Raw genomic sequence first — 20,191 nt, forward strand, 5'->3', positions numbered from 1 at the left:
AGCTCTCCCAGGGCTGGGTGTGATTTCAGTCCCTACCAAGGAAACAGAAGCGCGCAGCTGGAGGTGGCAGCAGCTCGCCCCCTTTCCCTGCGCGGCGCCCCCAGGAAACCGGCAGCTGCTCCCCGCGCCGCTGCCCCAGCCTATTTGAATACCCCGGCGAGGGCGGGCGGCTTCCTGAGCAGGGTGCACTCGGGGCGCCCTGGGGAGTGACCCCGGGCAAAGCAAATGGGGCATTTCGAGCGCCTGAAAACTTCGTGCTTTTGCCGGGGTACGGGAAATGCCAGTAAAACACTTTGAGAGTTCCAGGGGCCGCAGTATAATTTTGTTGTTGTTGTTGTTTTTCTCGATTGATAACAAAATCGTGAGTAGAGGCAGGGGAAGAGACGAGGGATGGGACAAAATATGTGGACCACACTAATCACCTAATTCCGTTCCTAGGAAGGCAGGGAACCGGTACGTGGGAAGGGGGGTGGGGTGGGAAGGGGCTGGGCACGAAGGAGGTTTCCACACCCTAGTAGGAAATTCTCAGACTGCTCCAGACGCCCCAGTGTTTCTGCGTGGCAAGCTGATACCAGTTCTCAGGGGAGATCCCGGCTCTTAGCTAGAGGAGCTCAGCGGCGACCTTTCCTCCCCCGCGCGCCCGCAACGGGGCCAGTCCGGGTCGCCGGGCGCACCGCACATCCCTCGCCCCACTGGCCAGCTCCAGACTGGTTTTTCTGGTTCAGCCTCCCTCCCAGGGACGCGCTGGGGGATCCGATGACGTCGCTGGCTGAGTCTCTCCCTCTTCCTCCCTCCCTCCCTCCCCGCGCCTCTCCCCCGCCCGCCCTCGCCGCGCACTCCTCCTAGTAACTTCTGTTCGGGGAGGCGCTGCCAGGAATAACCCGGTGCGTCCACAGCCCGGAGGGGAGGCGGCCGCTGCGGCTCCCGCACGCCGACAAGCCGACAAACTGCGGCCCGGGTCCCGCGGCTCAAGCCCTTTTCTGGCGGCTTCGGTTCCGGCCCTGGCTCCATCTCCTTACAGTGTCCGAAAATAAATAAATATATAAATAAAGGCTAGAGGAGCCAGGGCTGGCGGTGGGGATCGCCTCCCTCCCTCCTCCCTCCCTCCGCGCCCGCCCTCCCTCTGTCCTTAAGGAAATGCTACCAGACACCCCCCCACCAGACACGCTCAGCCTGGGTGAGGAGCGGCCGCGGCAGCAAGAACAAGGGCATCAGGGGGCTTTCCTCCCCTTCTCTCCCTCCTCTTCTTCCTCCTGCGCAGCGGTGACTTTACAGGTGAGCGGCCGCCGCGGCTGCGAGGATCCCCACCACTCAGCCCGCCGCGTCGCGCCCTCCTTCGGCCGCTGTCACCCGGACTGCCGAGAGCTGACAGCCACCCGAGGGGCTCGCGGCCGGGAGACTGGCGGCCGGCGGGAGGCGGGCTGGAGGTGAGGGGGTGGAGAGCTGGAGAGCGGGGCTCCGCCGTGCGCTGTCTCTCCCCGGTGGAGGAGGGTCTCTGCAAAAAGAAAAAGAAAAAGAAAAAGAAAGAAAAAGAGAGAGACATCTTCGGTGACTGTGGCACAAGTATTTGCCAAGTTGAGTCTTGGACACTGAAGCTTGCCGGGAGCCCGAGCAACTTGAAAGGTCTCCTGGCTGGGTAGCAGCCTCCCTCCACGCCTCGACTCTTGGGTACTGGGTGCAGCCCGGGGGTGCGTGGAGGGCGCACCGGCCGCTGGCAGAGCAGAGCGGCGGGAATCTAGGTCCCTCCTCGGCTCGGTAAGTGGCCTCGGCACTGGGTTTATCCTGCCTGCTCTTGAGATAGAGCTTGTTTCACTTTACCCTGAAATCGCCTTCGCCCAACTCCATCGCCCCCTCAGCCGCGCGCGACCCAGGCCGGTTTCCCGGTGGCCCAGGGGTGAGGGTCGGAGGGGGGGGAGGGGATGGGGGGGAGACCTCGGCGAGGGGGGTCGGGCGCATTGGGAAATGCGGGGAATACCCTGGCCGAGGATCTATGCAGATGAGGGGAGGCTGCTTTGCGTAATGTCCTGGGGGGGGGGGGGGAGGGGGCCGCGCGGGAGCGCTGGAGGCAGGAATGTGCCTGGTTACTAATGAGGGACGTGCACCGGCGCGCACCGCCCGGCCACCGCTGCGGCTGCCGCGGCTGGCGGCCCGTTGTCAGGTAGCGGGGGAGGGGGCGCGGTGCGGGGCCGGGGGCGGCGCGGGCAGGCGGGCGGGCGGACGGCAAGGGCCGGGCCGCCGGCCTGCGGCCGAGCGAAAGCAGTGGAGGCACTGGCTGTGGGCATTTCGGTGACTCCTTTCTCCTCTGGAGCGAGGAAGGAAGGAAGGAGAGAAGGAAGGAAGGAAGCGAAGAAGGAGGGGACTGTCTCCATGGAAGGTTCAGGCGGAGGCGCCCTCGCCTTGCGGGTGCACCGGCCGCAGAGCGGCTCTAGCCGCCGCCGGCTGGCCGCGGGCGCGTGGAGACGGGTGGGGGCGGATTGCATGCTTATTTGTGCTTCTGCTTGGGGGATCGGGAAGAAACATGTGTGTTTGGGCTGTGCACCGTGAGGAGCTGGGTCTGCGCCTTTATGTCTGTTCCCTGAAGTGGGTGGAACGTTGGCCCGTTCCGGGAATGTTCCATGACGTGGTGCAGCCACAGGAAGGGGGTTAACGAGGGGCTCTCTGCCGCGGCGGCTTTGCTGGCTGCTATCAAAGCAGATGTGCTGCTGCTGCCGCACCTCTCACCTCCCTTCACCCCCAGTCCCCCTCCTTTCCATTCTGTGCGTCTGGTACTGGTAGGGCTAAGACAGGAAAACATAGCTCTGTGTGTGCGTGTGTGTGTCTCTCTGTGTGTGTGTGTGTGGTGGAGGGTGATGTGCCTGTGTGGTGTCTGTCGTATTTGGTGGGGGGACGACTCCAGATATGCCCTGCCATCCCAGCTGTTATCACAGATCGGTGCGCTTTATACGCATGTGCCTCCCGCGTCCTGTCCCTCTTACATAACAGACCCAGTGCAGCAGAGGACGGGAGCAAAAGAGACCCTAACCCTCCAGGCTCACCCTGTGTGGGGGCTAGAAGGTCGGAAAGGGTCTCTGGGTGTTGTGCTTTAGGGATGCGGCTCCCCGTGAGGAAGAGACAGAGGAAAAGGAGGGTTTCTTTTAGTGGCTCATCCCTGGCCTGCCTACTTGAAAGCATCTAAGTGCAAAGGACTGCAGGAACTAGTCCTCCGAATGCGAAAGCTTTTGACTTGCATCGCCAAGGGAAAGTGGGCGCTCTCACCTCAGAGATGCAGTGAATAGAGAGGGTCCGTAATACAGACTCTTGGAGGAGACCCGCAGTAATGTGCTTGGGCTGGGGGCAGAGGGGTCTAGCGCGGAGGCAAGCAGAGGAATCTCTAGGTAATAGGTTACACGGGAAACCCCAGGACACCTGTAATGGCTTAGAATTCACACAGGAAGCTTTGCAACTGACATTGCAAAACCCTTATGCTGTGCAGTTATTTAGGCCCAAAACGAACACAGAGAGACTTGCTTCCGGTACTTTCATTATACTAGAAAAATTGAACTGATTTTTTTTTCCTCCTTCCTTTTCTGCCATTTTAAAAATAGCCCAATTTATTTAAAAACTATATTGGTACTTTCTTCCACTCCAAAAACTAGACTTCAGTAATTCACAGGAGGACTATTTTTTTTTTTGCCAACTCAGAGCCCTTATCAAGGGCTATTGATTTTTTTCTCTTCAGTACAGTTGTTTCTTTTGCGTGAATGATCAAACCAAGAAATTATTTGAAATATTAATAAGATTCATACTAATTAAATTTGCTGTGATCTATCCTCCTAAAAAAGGCCATGGAACTTTATTAGACACATTTCCTGTACGGATACAGTGATGATATTTGTCCTTGAGCAAACCAAGTTTTTTTTTAAGTATGTCCTTATATTATTATTTATAAATGTGTTAAAGGTTTGCAAATGCCTGATTGTTTATATGTCTTATAGGCATACCAATATAAAATTTTACAAATTACCCAAGAGGATTGTATAATGAGCCTGTTGGGTTTGAGTTTTTGGTTGTAGAAGTTTATCAAAGCAGGAATGCTTTGCATCTGAGTAATCTGGAAATCATTTTTCATTGCTAAGAGAAAATTCTGGTGGAGCTCTAAGGAATCATGGTACCAGATTACAACCGCATTTTTATTCTGAGAGGGGAGGGAGAGCTGCCAATATCCACATAATGACGGTGAGCTTCAAGTGTCATAATCTCTTGGACCACTAGGCTTGAAAGAGGCATTATGTTTCTCTTGTGCAGAAAAATGCGATATCACAATGCTACATCTTCTGAAAGTTGTGTGAGATCATTGACTGCTTTGAAAATAGATGGGGTATAACACAAAATTTCATATTAGCAACTGTGGTGTGTTCAGTGATTGCATTTTTTAAATTGATTTTATTAGCAGTAACTTATTGTATATGAAATTACTTAAGATTAAATCAGTGAAAATTGATTGGGGGGACAGTTGGGAAATGGTAATATATTAAGGCTATTTCATATTTAGAATTTAGCTTATATTTTAACTGGTTAGATCCTTGGGGGCTGTTGGGCTAAAAAGTATTAAACTAGACATTTTTGTAAGACATCACAACATATGAAGAATTTATTATAGGTAACATATCACATAAGAGAATGGTCTTGTTTGACTACATTGAAAGGTTACCTAGCAGAATGTTTTGATTGATCAGCTCCTTTTCTATTGGATGTGCTTACAAATGTTCTTGTTACCATGAAACAAAACAGAAGACAACATTTATCCAGGCGTGCCTTGGAGGATAGTGGTGCATGTGTCGGCTTGAACTCTTGGCAGTGTGACATTATTCAGAAACCAGGTTGAGTGCCTTATGCATCCTCTAGTAAAATGATAAATTTGTCATTTTTTTTAAGTGGAAAAAACTTCATTTCAGCCACAACAACCAATAAGTCTGCTTTTTGTGTTTCTTTTCAGTTCTTAACTTAGTACCGTGTAGGAAAAGATTGGTAGAAAATGTTGTTTGGCCTGGTGAAAGTGTAACCCAGTATTAGTTGTGAAGTGATTGAAACTTCGGTGGTGACCATTATAAGAGGAAAGTGGCTCAGATCGGCTGGAAACACAGCTGTGGGGCAGTCAGGCTGCAACTCTCTTACTGACTGAAAATACAGTTTTCACATTTTAGTTCACATCAGCACAGGGAGCACCTTCTCGCACATCAGCCCTTTGCATCCGTCCCTGGGGTGGAGAAGTGGCTCTAGTGTGTGCCTGCCCTTGAATATTTCAGCGGTAGACTTCTTGTCTAGGACCTTTCATGTGAATTCACTGAGCTCATGTTTTGGCTAAACTTTGGTATGTAAGCGCTGTGACTTTCAGAGTGATATCAGAGAGTGGAGCAGAGGAAGTCTGCTAACCCAGGTTAAGGAGCTCAGGTTTCATATGGCGCTTCAAACCTTCCAGGGTAAGTGGGTTGGCTTTATTCACTGAAAGTCTTCAATGATACCAAGGAAATACTTAAGTGGGGGCTTTGCTGTGAAACTAGGGGTGGACACAGAGTATTGAGACATAGGGAGATTTTGTTTTAACATAGTTGTGCTTGTCTGAAGGAAATGTCTGAGAAATGGTTTTACTTTTTTATTTGTTCCTGCTATCACAATGGAGCAGTGCTCCCTCTGTGCTCATTACGGTAAAAACCTGGAAGAATGAGTTTGAAAATCAGTATTTTGCAAAAAGGTGTCAGACACCATTAGGTCATTTGGAAAAATATTTTAGCACTTAATTTTTGTGGCACAACTCCAAAACTTCACAGAAAGAGGATGTGTTTCTTGCTCTGTGCGACTTAGGCTTCTCTGAGCCAGTGTTAGAATAACATGGGCCTTTACTGGCTACGTGGTTGCCTTAGGGCTGATCCAGAATTGATGTCTCATCTACTATTGGTCTGGACCAAAGATGTGCTAATCTTATACATTCACACAATCCATCATTTGAGGTTATCAACTACGACAAGTTGATCTATTGTCTTAGTTAATCCATACAGTTAAACTTCCTGTTAGCTTAAAGCAGAGGGCAAACTCGTAGACATGGAGAAGAAAGGATGAAAATGATGCTTTGGTCCCTGAGGGTGAATCTGGACAGGAAGCAGGAGGAGTCGCATCACTTTTGGGTGGCAGGATGGTTGACTTCAGGGTCAGGAATAGCCAGCCCTTCACCCCCGCCTTTTCAAACTTGCTACTCACAATCTTAGCTGTCTTTTCTGAATACCACCACAGATGTCTTATCATCCCAACTGATATTCTAGTCATTCAGTAAGTAGTTTTGATGGGGTTGGCCCTTATGCTAGTTACTAAGGATATAAAGATTGGATCAAATGAGAAAAGGAGTGGGTAGATAGACACTGGCCATGTGCTCAATGCATCTGTGTAATAATGTGTTAGTTTGCTATGGAAAATACATAATAGAGTTTATGTTACCCTGGTCCGGGAGCAAAGTGACCAGGAAAGTGTCGAAAGAGAAGTGTCATTTTCTTGAGGTTGGGAGACGTGCATGTGTCCAGGAGCTGGAAGCAAGCCAGTGGGGCTGGAGGGCTGATAACAAGAAAGAAGTGATGACAAGATAAGGCCAGACGAGGAGGGTGAGCCCTGGGAGGCAGGTGACCGCATGAGTGATTGCCCAATCAGGCATAAAGGAGGCCTGCTCTTGGCAAATCAGGCCCTGTGATGTCCTTCCTCCTGGTCATGTTAGAGGATAGTTGTCATAGGAAAGCAAATTCCCAAGGACTGGATGGAGCTGTGGCACAGATCTCGCCTTCACAGAGCTTCATTATCAATTGGTCTGACCCTCTGGGGGGTTTGGAATGGCACTGAAGGAGCTGACTTCAGTGCGTGCTCATATTTGTAGTCATAAGGAATTTAAATTTCAAAAATGTTTATTTGGGGGCTCTAGTAAACTGAACTGACCTGCATCATTGATCCAATTGATGAATAACTACCAATTCAGAGAGAGCTCTTTTTTTTCTTAAAACAAGGTCTTTGTGTGAAGTAACCAATTGATATTTGAAGCCCTGAATGAGCTGGGCCTATTATTTCTCAATAACTACTACAGGGTAAAACTTACAATTCTCTAGATAATTTATCTACATGACTGCAAAAATCAGGATTCAATTTCACATGATTTTGGATCGGTGTAACATGACGTTGAAGGAAAAGAACTGGAAACAAGAGGCTTCTGAAGATCTCCCTCCTTCTTTTTCATGTGTATCATGTTGTTAATGTACTCTCAATCTCAGTCTTTATATAATATTGAGAACGTAGGTGGCTGTCCAAGCTTGGACTCCGTCGACAGACTCATTACCAGACAGCAGGACAATTATCTCCGACTTGAAGGCTTGTTTCACAATCTGGAGAAGACATATGGTTTATTAGAAGCCTTCTTATAAAGCAGAGTTAAAGCTTCCAAATCAAAGTAGAATTAGAAGCTTCCTGCTCCCTAAACTGGAAAGAACTGAAGGTCTTCACAGGAAAAGGGATTTGGAACTGGACGCTTTGAAAGCTGAATATAATAAGCGGTGTGTGTAATAGGGTGTTGGGTGGGTGGAGGGTAGAGCAGTGGTACCAGGGAGGGGAAGAGTCAGGGGGAGTTTGGGAGGGTAGCTGACTGTCTATCCCCTGGGGCCATAGTAGTCTGGAGGAATCTGGGTTGCACTTGAGGGTTGGGTCAGAGCAACCATGCTATGAAGTGTGGGTTTTAGAAAGGTTCTAAAGGCCTTGGTAGTTAGGAGTTGGTCAGATCGCCCTACTATTCAGAATGGAGGCAGACTCTGTTGTGTGACAATGAGACTTTAATCTCTAGCCTAATGTTATCTTAACAGACAGTAAATAAAGTGATTAAAATATTTGATTAAACATTGCCATTTCAGGTTTGAGCAGCAATGTCAGTGAGGTATATCACTACTATTTTAAGTTGCTCTACAAAGTTTGACCCTAAAAAATAATTCACGGTGACGTAAGGGAAGCTGATCATCAAACACCAGTGTGTAACAGTGATCATGGTTAAATCACAGGGCGTTTACACCGTGGGGTGGAAATGTGTAAGGAATGGATTGATGATTCGTTGGAAAGTCATTAGAACATGGTGTTTAGTTGGTAACTATTGTATCTAAGTCATGATGGTGTTGGAGAATTGGAAATGCAAAGCTTGACTCCATAGAGGTTTGCTTGGTGGTTTCTTTTTCTCTGAAAAGAAAGAAGATCTTATTTGCATTGTGGCAGATTCACTTATGTCAAAGGTAGAGGGAAAATCTGGGACTTTGGCAACCAGGCTTTGGGTAAACTTGGACTCACCCTCATTTGTCATAACTTAAGGTTCTGTAAGTATTCACGCCATCCCTCAAACATATAAACATGGTAGAAAAACATGTGTTCAGGGAGAGAGAAAATATCGATAGTTACAAGATAACACCAGGAATTCTTATCTAGATCGCGGCAGAAAAGATTTATTTTAAAATCGAGATTCTGTCTAATTCCATAGAAGGAAGATTGTTGGGAAGGTAATTTAAATTGTAAGTAGCTTTGTACTCCAAAATGGGAGATTCATTTGAAACTATGCTTTATTTCTTTTGGAAGCCAGACAACTGGTTTAATAGTGTACATATGAAACGCTAATTTGCCTTGTTAATTGGATGCAATTAAATTGAGGTTATTTTATACCTCTTAATTGTCTGAAAATTACATGTGTTGCCATCTCTGTGTAGTGGGAGGCAAGAGCCAGGGAAGAGATCGCAGGCGTGCGGGGCAGAGGACGAAGGCTTGGCTTGGTCTTTGCAGGGAACTTTTTGTGACAACCTAGAAGCTAGTCATCCGTGCTCTCTGGACTTCATTTGGAAACGGAAGAGATGGGAACAGATGGCTTTTACAGCCTCTCTCATCTTATATTTTATCAGTCTAAAATTCGACTGCGTTGTTACAGGGGGCTGCAACATCATTTTATTCTGTAATCATGGTATTACCCAATGAACAAAACACTTAAAAAAAATTGGCACAGGGCCAATCAAGCAAATCAGTTAAGAGGAAGGGATTGGGGGCTTAAAGAACTCTGGTCCTATGACAGGCTCCATAGCAGGAACCACTTCCCACTTGGGAGCTCACTGCCCCTTGAGATTTGATGTCATTATCTCTGTGTTTGCAAGTGAAGAAACTGAGTCACCCGTGGAGCAGCATTTGAACTCGAGGCTCTGTGTCAACTTATGGTGCAGTTGTTCATGTTAAGAGTCATTTAAAAATGAAAAAAATAAAGGCCAGCTAGTCATTTTTACCACCGAGTACAGGCCTCCCTCAGCAGCCTGTGGGTACTTACCAGGGGTTTAAGTGGGCATTCTCTGGGTTGGGAGCCTGGATTTGAAATCAGAGCAGGGTGAAATGGCCCTGGATGTATTCCAGCTGGGGTGTGTGTGTGTGTGTGGGGGGGGTAGGTGGTTGAAAACTCACCCGACAGCTCTGAGGTTATGAAAGCAGGGAGTATTGATTGGAGGGTCACTGTGAAGCTTCTGTGGGCCTGTGTGCTCAGATCCCCGTGAGCTCTCAGTGCGTGTATGGTGCTCGGCGGCTATGATTCTTTTTAAGGGATTGCATGGGAATGAAAACACAAAAGAACTCAAGTTGTTGTGACAGTAAAATGTTCCTGAACTATTTTCAAATGGTCCGTTAAACTCTTGATGGAAACGGTTTAGAAAACAATGTCATAATGCACAAGGCTTCGGCAGTTAACAAATGGAAACACCAATTACGATCTTGGATATTCCTCAGCCCGCTCAGCCAGCGCGCTGCACCAGTGAAGTGAACTGAATTCTCTGGTGTGGGAAGGGTTCAGGCTAAAAATAGCCTTTGGTGCCTGAATTACCCAACTTGAACTTTTGCCTAAGTTTCAATAGCCCGGGAGAAGCAGTGTTCATCCCTGAGGCCTTGGGTCCGCTCCTGGGGCAGTTTTGGGAACTGCTGATTTTAAAATGTTTTCCTTATTAATTCAGCAAAGGTTGGTGGTCTGGGAAAGGTGGTGGTCTAGATACAGAGGCATCACCAGCAAACAAAATAGTAAAAGAGAAGGCCCGATCCTTAGGGACTATGCATTTTAGTAGAGGAATTTAGGAATGTTATGGCAAATTCAGTTACTATACTGTATGTTTTTTCAAGGTGTTCGATAATTCCTACTTATATAATGAGTGTCTTAGCCTAAATGGGATTTAAAGAAACATTGAATGATTACTTCAATCACTCCTAAAATATCCCACTGATTTAAACATATGTATTTATACAGACATGTATGTAAATATATAAATAAATATTATAGCACTATTTATTTCTATTTTTTCAGGGTTAAGGGTACAGCACAATATGCACCCAAACCAGGATTTCATCCCTAGTACTGCAAAAAGAAAATTAAAAAAAAGTGCAATTCAAATAGTTTTTAACGCTCAGTGCTATCAGGCTTTGGCATAGACATGGAACACCATTTCCTTCTTTTGTAAATGGCATATCACATTGTATTATAAAATGCATTTGTGAGTTTGCTGTTATAAAGATTATATTTGGAATTTATATTTAAACATTTCAATGAATAAAATTTCTAGAAGATTAGGTTGGCTCCCACTGTGTGTGACAGTGCATTTGCTGGATCTCCAGAAGCATCCATTGAAGGCTAGGAAAGAAACTTTATCTCTCTGCGAGGTGGGATACACATACAGCCATGTGAAGGAACCTTAAACGGATCCAAGTCTTGATTAGACTCAGTCTCAGTGGCCAGTCCGTCTGTATGCTTCCCACTAGTTGATCTTGCTGTTTATGGTTTTATTCTATGTTCTCTAGTTACAACGACCTCTTGAAGCCATGATCTAAATCTCCTGTATGTTTTCACCCTCTTGGGCTGAGAAAGGGACTTTGTAATTGAACAGGGCGTTTGTGTGAGAAGTTAATTTTCCTTGCCCATCTTCTGTTGAAGAGCCTCTAAGGAAGAGGGTTGTGTGAAGGGGTCCTTGCTCACAGGTCGGGCTGGGAGGAAGTGCTGGTTTTTGGTGGGTCCGCTAGAATAAATATGGAATAAAAGAGGGAGTATATTCCTTTTCTCCCCCCTTACCCTTGCGCCATGGAGGCCAAGCAGAAAAACAGAGGAGGGCAGACTTGGAGTGAAACTGTGCCCTGTCTTGCAAAGCTGGTGGTGAAATTCTGTCTTGGACACTGTGCAGTGCTCCCTTGGGTCAGTTCTGATGGGCAGCTCAAGACTTTATAGACAGGTCATGAGGAGTTCAGCTTCTAATTGCCCATGGAGCGATGATCAAACTTGGTTGCTTTTCTTCTCTTGCTTTTTAACATCTGGGATTATCTCCATTCCTTTAAGCAAGCAAGAAAACCACAAGGTTATAAACATTCGGTTTATTTTCTTGTCCTGAGCCATGTGACAAAGTTTATTCTTGATGTCTAGAACTTTGGGGATTAAATGAGGATTTCAGATGCCAGCACTGCTCTTCCGAGGCTGTGATCATTAAACTGCACACCGGGCTGGAAGAGCCACCAGAATGGATGTCTCTACACTCTGACCCCAGCACTTTATTGCTTGCCTCATTATTGATTTTCAAAATGACTCAGGCCAAGTGACTGTACCTCTATCACATTTTGTTGGTTTTTTTTTTTTTTTTTTTTTTTTTTCCATCTGTGAAAGCGAAGCTTTGCTGGTAGCTCTGCTCTGCCTCCTGGGAACGGAGCAGGGCAATACAAGAGAATCAGAGGGACTATATTTAGAGTGCGAAGCAACACTGACTTTTGAGAATAATTCAGTTGCTGGAGGAAAAAAAAAAAAACCAAAAAGTCTCAACACACAGCAATATGTTTGTGACAAGGGTTAGCAGGCCCTTCTGGAGGTAGCTGATTGTTATTGCTGCAGTTTATTACAGAATATGTGTTTCCCGAGAGATAATGATCAGAATGTCCCTAGCTTCTGATAATGTCCCCTGATGGGTTTGACTTGATATAGATCATTACCAGGCAAGGCTAATAAAATATCAAGTTAGTTACATATATATTCAAGCCATAAATAAGTAAAAAAATGAGGGAAACTCAGGGAAGGAAAATTCATCCAAAGGCAATTGTTTTTGAATGTATAATCTGTTTACTTCTTCAAATGACCGTAGTAATATGCATGATGAACTTGATCCCAAATTTAATCAAGTATAGCCTTTAAAATGGGCCAAGTGGTTCAGAATATTCTAAATGACCTTTTAAAAAACACAGCACTCATCAGTATTGAATGTAACAAATAATTGAACATGAAATGTGGATGCCAGATTTTTTTTTGTAATGGACAAATTCCAAATCTGTTAAGTCATTAGTTGTGTTTTGGCAGTGTTTGGAAAGAATTTGCTGATGTTAAACCTAATGAAGCCCGACAGTGGTCATTAACAGCTGGAAAAGTTTTACCCCTTAGCAGATGATCCCATGAATTTATTTCATGAAGAAACTGCCCTGACCACCCTTTTTTCATTCTTATGGTTGATACCAGAGGGGACAGTTAAAGACAAACAGAGGACATTTCAAAACTAATAATAGTTACTGTGGTTTTGAAGTTGACTAGGATTATATGGCATTTTATAGACATAAAAACAGTATTTCCCTGTGTATCTTAACACTTGTGATTGCCTTTGAGCCAACTGGGTTGGTTTACGTTTCTTACAAAGTTTTCACAAGATGCCATGCCACAGCATAAAGGGAACGACTGTTACTTGTATTTGACATGTGAGTGCCCCTGGAAAATGAGATGGAAGAAGGGAGAAGGCTGAGACATAGTGTCTTCTGGAATATGCCTATGGCTTGGTGTTTTAGCCCATGGAAGTTAGTTCCTGTGCTTTTGTTCCTAGTGCCCTAGACTTTGTGTATGAGCCAGCTGCACCTTTAGGGGCAGCAGAACATCTCATAAGATGTTTTTCTTCTTTCCCTGTGGTACATTGTGTAGGAAGTATGGTTGTGGTGACTTAGCCCATTCAAGGGTCTAAAATGATGCTGATCAATACCTTAAGTATAAGATCCGATGTATTGATCTGTCAGCTGGTGATGGGGCACTTTGCAATGTGAAGTCTCTTGTGTGATTCTAGGAAATAGATAAGCCATTATTTAATCCCCAGCTATGGAAGAAAGAATTCAAGACAGTTTACTCTGGACTGCTGCATTCAGTCTCTACTTAAACACCATTTTCTTTGGGAGGCCCTGCCTACTTCTGCGTAGTTCTCAGCAGTAGTGCAGAATAAATTTCCCCATTGTCTGGCAAACATTCCTACAGTTATTTAGATGATAATAGTGTTCACTTTGTTTACTCTTTTTTCTCAGTCTAACTATTCATAGTCCCTTTCAACTAAATCTCATAGGATATTTTCATTTTTATTATTTTATACGGGATTGGGTGTATATCATTTTGTCCAGGATTGGATATTTATGTTTGAAACTTTTTTTAAATCAGACCTCAAAACTAAGTTGCTTAAATCTATTTACTCTTTAGTTCTAAAGTTTATAAGATGATCTAGTTAGTTTAAAAATATTTTATAGAAAGGGGCCTAGCCATGCTAGTTGACATTTTGTAGATAGCTTATCTAGTGCAGAGTTACCTTGTAGAATCATACAGTTCGAGCACATTTTGGCAAGTGTAATAACAAGATTCTGGTATTATATATAAGAGAAAATAAAATGCAATATAAATACAAGCTGGTAGAAAATAGAATGTTTCACTGCTGTCATCAAAACCTGTATAATCTAACGTGCTTCTGAAAAGAACTGTGGAAAGCAAGCTATTTTTAAAAGAGACAGGTGAAGTACCACCAGAGAGGCTGAGACGATACATTAAAAAGGTGCAAAATAACCCTTGGCGGAGGATGCGGAGGATGCCGGGGGATGCAGGGGATGCAGGGGATGCGGGAGAGGTTTCTCGGAAGAAGGGATGCTTGAGAGAGGCCTGACTTTGACAGGCATGAGCACCACAGTGCAGGGAAGTGTCTGCAGCGCGTACAGAAAGGCCTCTGCTTTGAAGACAGCTTGAAATGCCTAGGAGGAGTGTGCCAGCTGAAAACAGACACTGGAAGACAATTTTCTTAAGGACTTGCGTTTAGGTACCCAAAACCGTAGGCAGCGAGAGATGCGCTGTACCACGGTGAGAGGTTGAGCCTCATAATTTTGCAAATACAGTTGAAAAAAGGTGAACCAAATAGGGGAAAGAAATAGATTTGGAAGTTCCTATGCAAGAAATTCAGTTGTATTTGTAAATAGCATGACATGTAAAGACATTGGTTCTGCACAGTCTTACTGTTAATTCTTCTGTACTACCTGTCTTACAAGTGGTGATGTCTCAGATAATGACCTCAGTCTCAAAGGCAGAGTGAAGCCAATGCGTGGCCAGTGAATCCATTGCTATCCACTCGAGTGCCATTTAGGCCTACCCCTTTACACTTCCTACCTTTGGGGAGTAATAATGACATGCTTAGTTTAAATTATTATCACTTTAAGATAGAATAAACTAATGTTTTCTGCAATATCTTTACTCATTAAAAACGAGGGTACAGAATATTAGAGGTATTTCCATGCATGTGCCTTAGCTGTGCAACCTCTGGATAGTACAGTATAATACTCACCTATTTTTGCATTTTTGCAACAGCCTTGAAAAATATTCCTATTGAACTCTCCACTGCCTGTAGTGTCTACAGGAAAGGAAGCTTTAATTCACCTGATTAGATTGCTTATTAATCTATAAAGTGAATAGCCAGGGAAGTCAATATTTAAGCAGAATGTATGTCATAAAACAAGCAAATCTATATAGAAAGGTGATAGATTAGCCTTACAATAGAGTTAATGATTACATATTACTAAAATAAGAGTTCTCATTTACTGAATAGGTATTTTGATTTTGGATCTCTTAATGATTATGATTAACTTTCTTTGTGTTTTAAATTTTTGGAGAAATGTACTTTATGTGGGGTTAGTGTAAACGCAAATAGTGTGTGTGTCGTTACTTTTCAGATGTCATTGAGTACATGTGAGGACTCTAATGTTCAAGCACTATTATAATTTAAATTTTACTAAAATTTATAAAATATAAAAACATGCTGTTCTGAAATATGAAATGGAGCTGGTTGCTGACAAAGGAGGTGTGCTGTCACACACTGGTATGCTTTCTAAGTGTTTCACCAGTGTGTGTGTGTGTGTGTGTGTGTGTGTCTGAAAACACAGTAACAGCTTCCTAGAGATGTAAGTTCTGAGAGCATGGTGATGGCATCTTATCCTGCCATCACTGAAGGGAGAGGCAAGTGCTCCTTGGACCACTTGTAGTTCTTGGGACTGTCTAAGTTACAGGTTCTTCTGTTTGAATTGCTACCCAGTGAGCCATAGACAACACACACACACACACACACACACGTATATACATGACCATATATACATAATGATAAAGTGTTATATAAGTAACACTGTAAATTACTTTTTAGACTCTCATTCATTCGTTCATTTTTACATAATGAAAAAGCTTCGAGAACCTGAAGAACTCATAGTTTAATATTATGGTCTGTATTTTCAATTATATGTTTATTCACAAGTTGATGTATTCTATTGCTGCTATACTTGTTTTTATATCTTTAGTCTGTGCTAAATTTGTAGCAGTATTAATTTCATTTAGCCTGTAATTAGGATTATAAAATAGGAGGATTTTTAACCATCCGCTTTGTTCTTTCCAAGTGTCATCATCAACAATGAAATATAAACCGGATGGCATGAGGTTTAAATAAAATCTTTACTGAGCCTAGACAGTATTTGGACAGTCACTTGTAGTTTATGGTATGTTAATTATATACCAGTGACATCATTTGAAAGAGTAAGTAAGAATATGCTCTCATAAAGCAATGGTTAGTGTAGACTTACTGAATAAAGCAGTGATTGAGATAGGGACACACAATGTAACTAGCTGGTGAGGAGTCCCTCAGGAGAAAGACAAAGCACGGAAGGTCTTCCAGGATTGGACACATTGGAATCTCCTTTACAATCGAGATGCTTTGACACTGTTGGGAAGTTCATAGTTATTTAAAAGTTTGTTCTCTCTTTCTCCCTCCCTCCTTCCCTCCCTCCCTCCCTCTCTCCCTCCCTCCCCCCCCTCTCTCTCTCTCTCACACACACACACACACACACACACACACACACACACACACACACACATAAATAAAATGAATTTTTTTTTTAGTTGCTGTGTCCATGCTGAGGAAATGAGGCATTTGGAGCCATCATTTATTAGATCCTCCCGGGGCTCTCACAGGGGGCATTGCCTCCCTCCTCCCTGAGGTGGAGCAGTGGAGGCATCCGGAGGAACAAGGATGCAGTGCTCCTTGTCAGGAGCATTGATAGCAGCAGAACTCAGGTCTTCACAAGTCTGTCGACTCGGACAGAGTGCACATTTAAGTACTCAGAGCTTATTTCCGGATGACAGTATAAATATGTGTGAAGTAAATAGATTTTTTCTTTCTTTCTTCTTTTTCCTCCCGAGACAGGGTTTCTCTGTGTAACAGCTCTAGCTATTCTGGAACTCACTTTGTAGACCAGACTGGCCTCAAACACACAGAGATCTGCCTGCCTCTGTATTCTGAGTGCTGGGATTAAAGGTGTGTAGGCCACCGACGCCTGCCATAAATGGAATATTTTAATATTGTGTAGGTTTAAACTGATTATACATTACGCTGATTTTGTTCTTTGGGTGTTAAGGTAAAAAGACAAGAGAGTAAAGACACGTTGACAGCCGGGTGGTGGTAGCGCATGCCTTTAATCCCAGCACTCGAGAGTCAGAGGCAGGAGTATCACTGTCAGTTCGAGGCCAGTCTGGTCTACAAGAGCTAGTTCTGGGACAGCTAGGGATATTACACAGAGAAACCCTGTCAAAATAAATAAATAAGTAAATAAAGACACATTGATTTGGGTCACTATAATGGCGTCCTAGATTCCCTTCAATATTGTCTTAGTAAGGACTGGAATGACAATTGACATTTATCAGATTACAGATTTATGACCTTTAGCATAAAAAATAGTCACCTTTTAAAAATGAGGGCTCTTGGATTGGACACATAGCCCAGTGTTTTCCTGCTTTGAGCCCAGCACTACTGTGGTGCATATCTGTAATCTCAGCACTAAAAAGATAGCGGCAAGAGGATCAGAAGTTTAAGGTTATCTAGCTAAAAAATTGGTCACAAAGAAAGAAAGAAAGAAACAAACAAACAAATAAAAAACAACAGACTTCTTTATTAAGAAATAGGCCTAGATGGTGAACATTACAGAAGTGGTAAAATGTTGCTTTCTGTATCAATTCTTCATTTTTTCCTATTTCCCTAGGTTACAAGTAAGTTTACATTTAAGTAATGCTATCATATAATAGAATCTTAAATATGTTAAAATATGTGTCTTGAGATCAGTTTTAGGGTCTCAGCAAATTGAGAAGACTGGAGAATTCTCGTATACCTTTCCTGTGTGTGTCCTGCCTCTCCCCTCAATATTGTACCAATGAGGAAGATGTATTATCATCCAAGGACTTATATTGAGAAATTGCCATTACTGAAGGTCATGGTTTATATGGTATAAAGCCGTAAATATCTCGTGTTTTATCCTGTGATACACGGTGTAGTTGAAACTTTAGAGACGGTGGTTAATGCATATCATACCGGCTCACCATGAGAACAGAAGGCATCGTTTTTCTTGTAATTAACAGTCTATCTCATTAACAAACTGAAATGAAACTATTTCAGTTTTTGTTTCATAATGATTATACAATACCTTATGGTCTTATTTTTAACCACTATTAACCTTAACCCACTGACTTGTAGAATTAGCTAGGGTTATCATGGTTAGGACTTCAAACTAAATAGAAGGCTAGAACTTAAGGATAAAGGTAATCAAGTCAGTGGCGTAAGAGCTATGAACCAGGCATTTGTCCTTTAAAATATTTTGGTCAAGTATTTTCTTGCTATTATCCAGGATAAATATAAGATTGAACAGATCTTAGGAGACTTTTTAAAAAATGAGTTAAGAGCATTAAAACCTTAATAAGTGAATGTTTTCATGTTGTTCAATGGAAAACAGCATTTCTTCTTATCTTTGACTTCATTGGCGGTATGCGGTTTCGAAATATGTCTTCTCTTCTGCCATGTGACAGTTGCTTAAGGAATCCATATTGAGATAGAAAGTGGGACTGAAGGGGTGTGGGGGGTATGGGAGAAAGCAGGCAACTTAAGTAATTTCCACTTTTGATGCTTTAGGAAAGATTCCCAATGGAGAGTCCTGTCAGGGAAACTGAATCAGGACTGAGCCTGGAAAGTGGTTCTTGGGGGCCCTGAAGATGCTTGCCTCTTTCTGGGGGAAATGGCCCCGGCAGTAGAGAGCCACTGTAGAGGGCAGGGTGTCAAGTGGCCGGGACCTGGAAAGTAGATCCCACACCCGGGGATGCGGCGGGAGCCTTGGCGCGCGCCCCCGCCTGCGCGTCCCCGCCCTGCTCGCGGCTGAACTTTGGCCCCCGGGCGGCCACCCGAAGTAGCTGACTGCGATGACGTCTCCGCTGCTGTCAGTGCACAACAGGAAATGCTCTCCGCCTCCCCCCTTCCTGCCGGGAGAAAGTGGGGCTCGCTGCTCCTGGCAGCCGGCCGAGACCTAGTTTCGGGGCCCAGGGCGAGCACCCCGGTTGCGCAAGGGCTCCGGGTGCAGGGCCTGGCAGGGCGGAAAGCCGGGGTGAGCACTGGCCGCGGACTGCCCAGCCTGGGGACCCTGAGCATCCGGAGGGGTCCCCGAAAGGAGCCCCTGGGTGCTGAATAATGCTGATCTCATAGGGCCTGGGCTGATTCTCCTGTTGCAAAGCCCTCACAGGAAACCTCCTCTTTAACCCTCCTTCTAAAGGCCACCTTTTCACTTTGTTGTGGAAATACTGACATGGGCAGGACAGAGCATAAACATGACGCCAGGCGACCCTGCAGGACACACTCCTTGCCAGCAATCGGCCTCAGGAGTCATTTAAGCTGTTATTTAAGTCAAGTTTGCTTTTGAAAATACAAACCATTTTGCAAACTTAAGGACAAGACGGCAGCAGCCGTGGATTTATTATCTTGAAGTTGCCGATAACTCGTGTTGACTTTTCATTTCCCTGGTAGCCCTAAAACAACTGAAAACAAGCAGAGTCAACCTAGGCTTTTTGATAAGAAATGTTGGCAAGATCTTTGAAAATTGCATTTTCTATGTGATAATCAAGATCACGATCTGTGATTTCATACCGTGGATGCCTGCGTCTCACGTGCTTGCAAGCACGGTAAAGGGAAGAGCCATCAGCTAAAGCAGACATTGTGATAATTTCCGTGCTTGACTCATGAATAGGCTTTGTAATGGTAGATTGTTCTTCTGGCCACACAGCCAAAATGCCAAAGTTCACTAGGAGGTCTGCCGGGGTTTCTTGTATCACAGACTTGACAAGAGTTTTTGTTAGGTGAAAATACTGGGTAGTAGTTTCTTGTAAACCTGAAAGTCTTGTGGAACACGAACGCTGTTTATTCTTCTTGTTAAGCTACTGGTAAAGCTTACCACTGACCTGTGCTTGCGTCCCCAATGATTATGTGTAGCATAGTAGCATACGATGTCCTCGGCCTTGGGGAACTGTCAACTGATTTATGCAGTAACGGACTTTCAGGCTACCTGAGTAGATTTTTGAATAAGACCTGTGGATCATGTAATTATGTCTTTTTGGGGGGTGGGTGTGTAGCTTTTTTTCTTTTGAACATTGACAGAAGATAGAAGGCTACTTAGCAAAATAAACTTGGAGTAGTTGAGGGGAGCTGACTTCATTGCCTAGACATCATTACGACTTGCTAGCAGTCTTTATCAAACACAGAGCCTAAATAATGTTCGGCAATCTCACTACCGCTGAGCTACACCCATGATACCCTTTTAATTGTTAAACAGATTTAAGACCAAACCAAAGGGCGAGAATCAAAATGTCTCATGGAATTGAAGAGTATTACGTGAGTGAAATATTAATTTTGGGAGGTGATTTTCTTTGTCACGTGAAATTAGGCAGAAGGTGTACTGGACATCATGAAAACTGCTTAAGCACACCAGTCTCCTCCTTGGGGTCACATTATGTTTGAATCCACTCTACTCTGTT

General features: G+C 44.3%; 1 protein-coding gene across 4 annotated transcripts in view; it reads left to right on the forward strand.

Moving 5' to 3' along the window:
- Window positions 1–871: 871 nt before the first annotated feature.
- Hivep2 (HIVEP zinc finger 2) overlaps window positions 872–20,191 on the forward strand; it is a 189,930-nt gene continuing 170,610 nt past the window's right edge. For 2 of the 4 annotated variants that reach the window (XM_057755256.1, XM_057755227.1), the window contains exon 1: window positions 872–1,755. The gene's annotated coding sequence lies outside the window, so the exon portion shown is untranslated. Of the gene's footprint in view, window positions 1,756–2,036; window positions 2,159–2,285; window positions 2,464–20,191 lie in introns of those variants that run through there. The other 2 variants (XM_057755236.1, XM_057755245.1) reach the window with 2 other exon arrangements.

Source organism: Chionomys nivalis, chromosome 2, assembly GCF_950005125.1.
Source record: "Chionomys nivalis chromosome 2, mChiNiv1.1, whole genome shotgun sequence".
Classification (NCBI taxonomy): Eukaryota; Metazoa; Chordata; class Mammalia; order Rodentia; family Cricetidae; genus Chionomys; species Chionomys nivalis.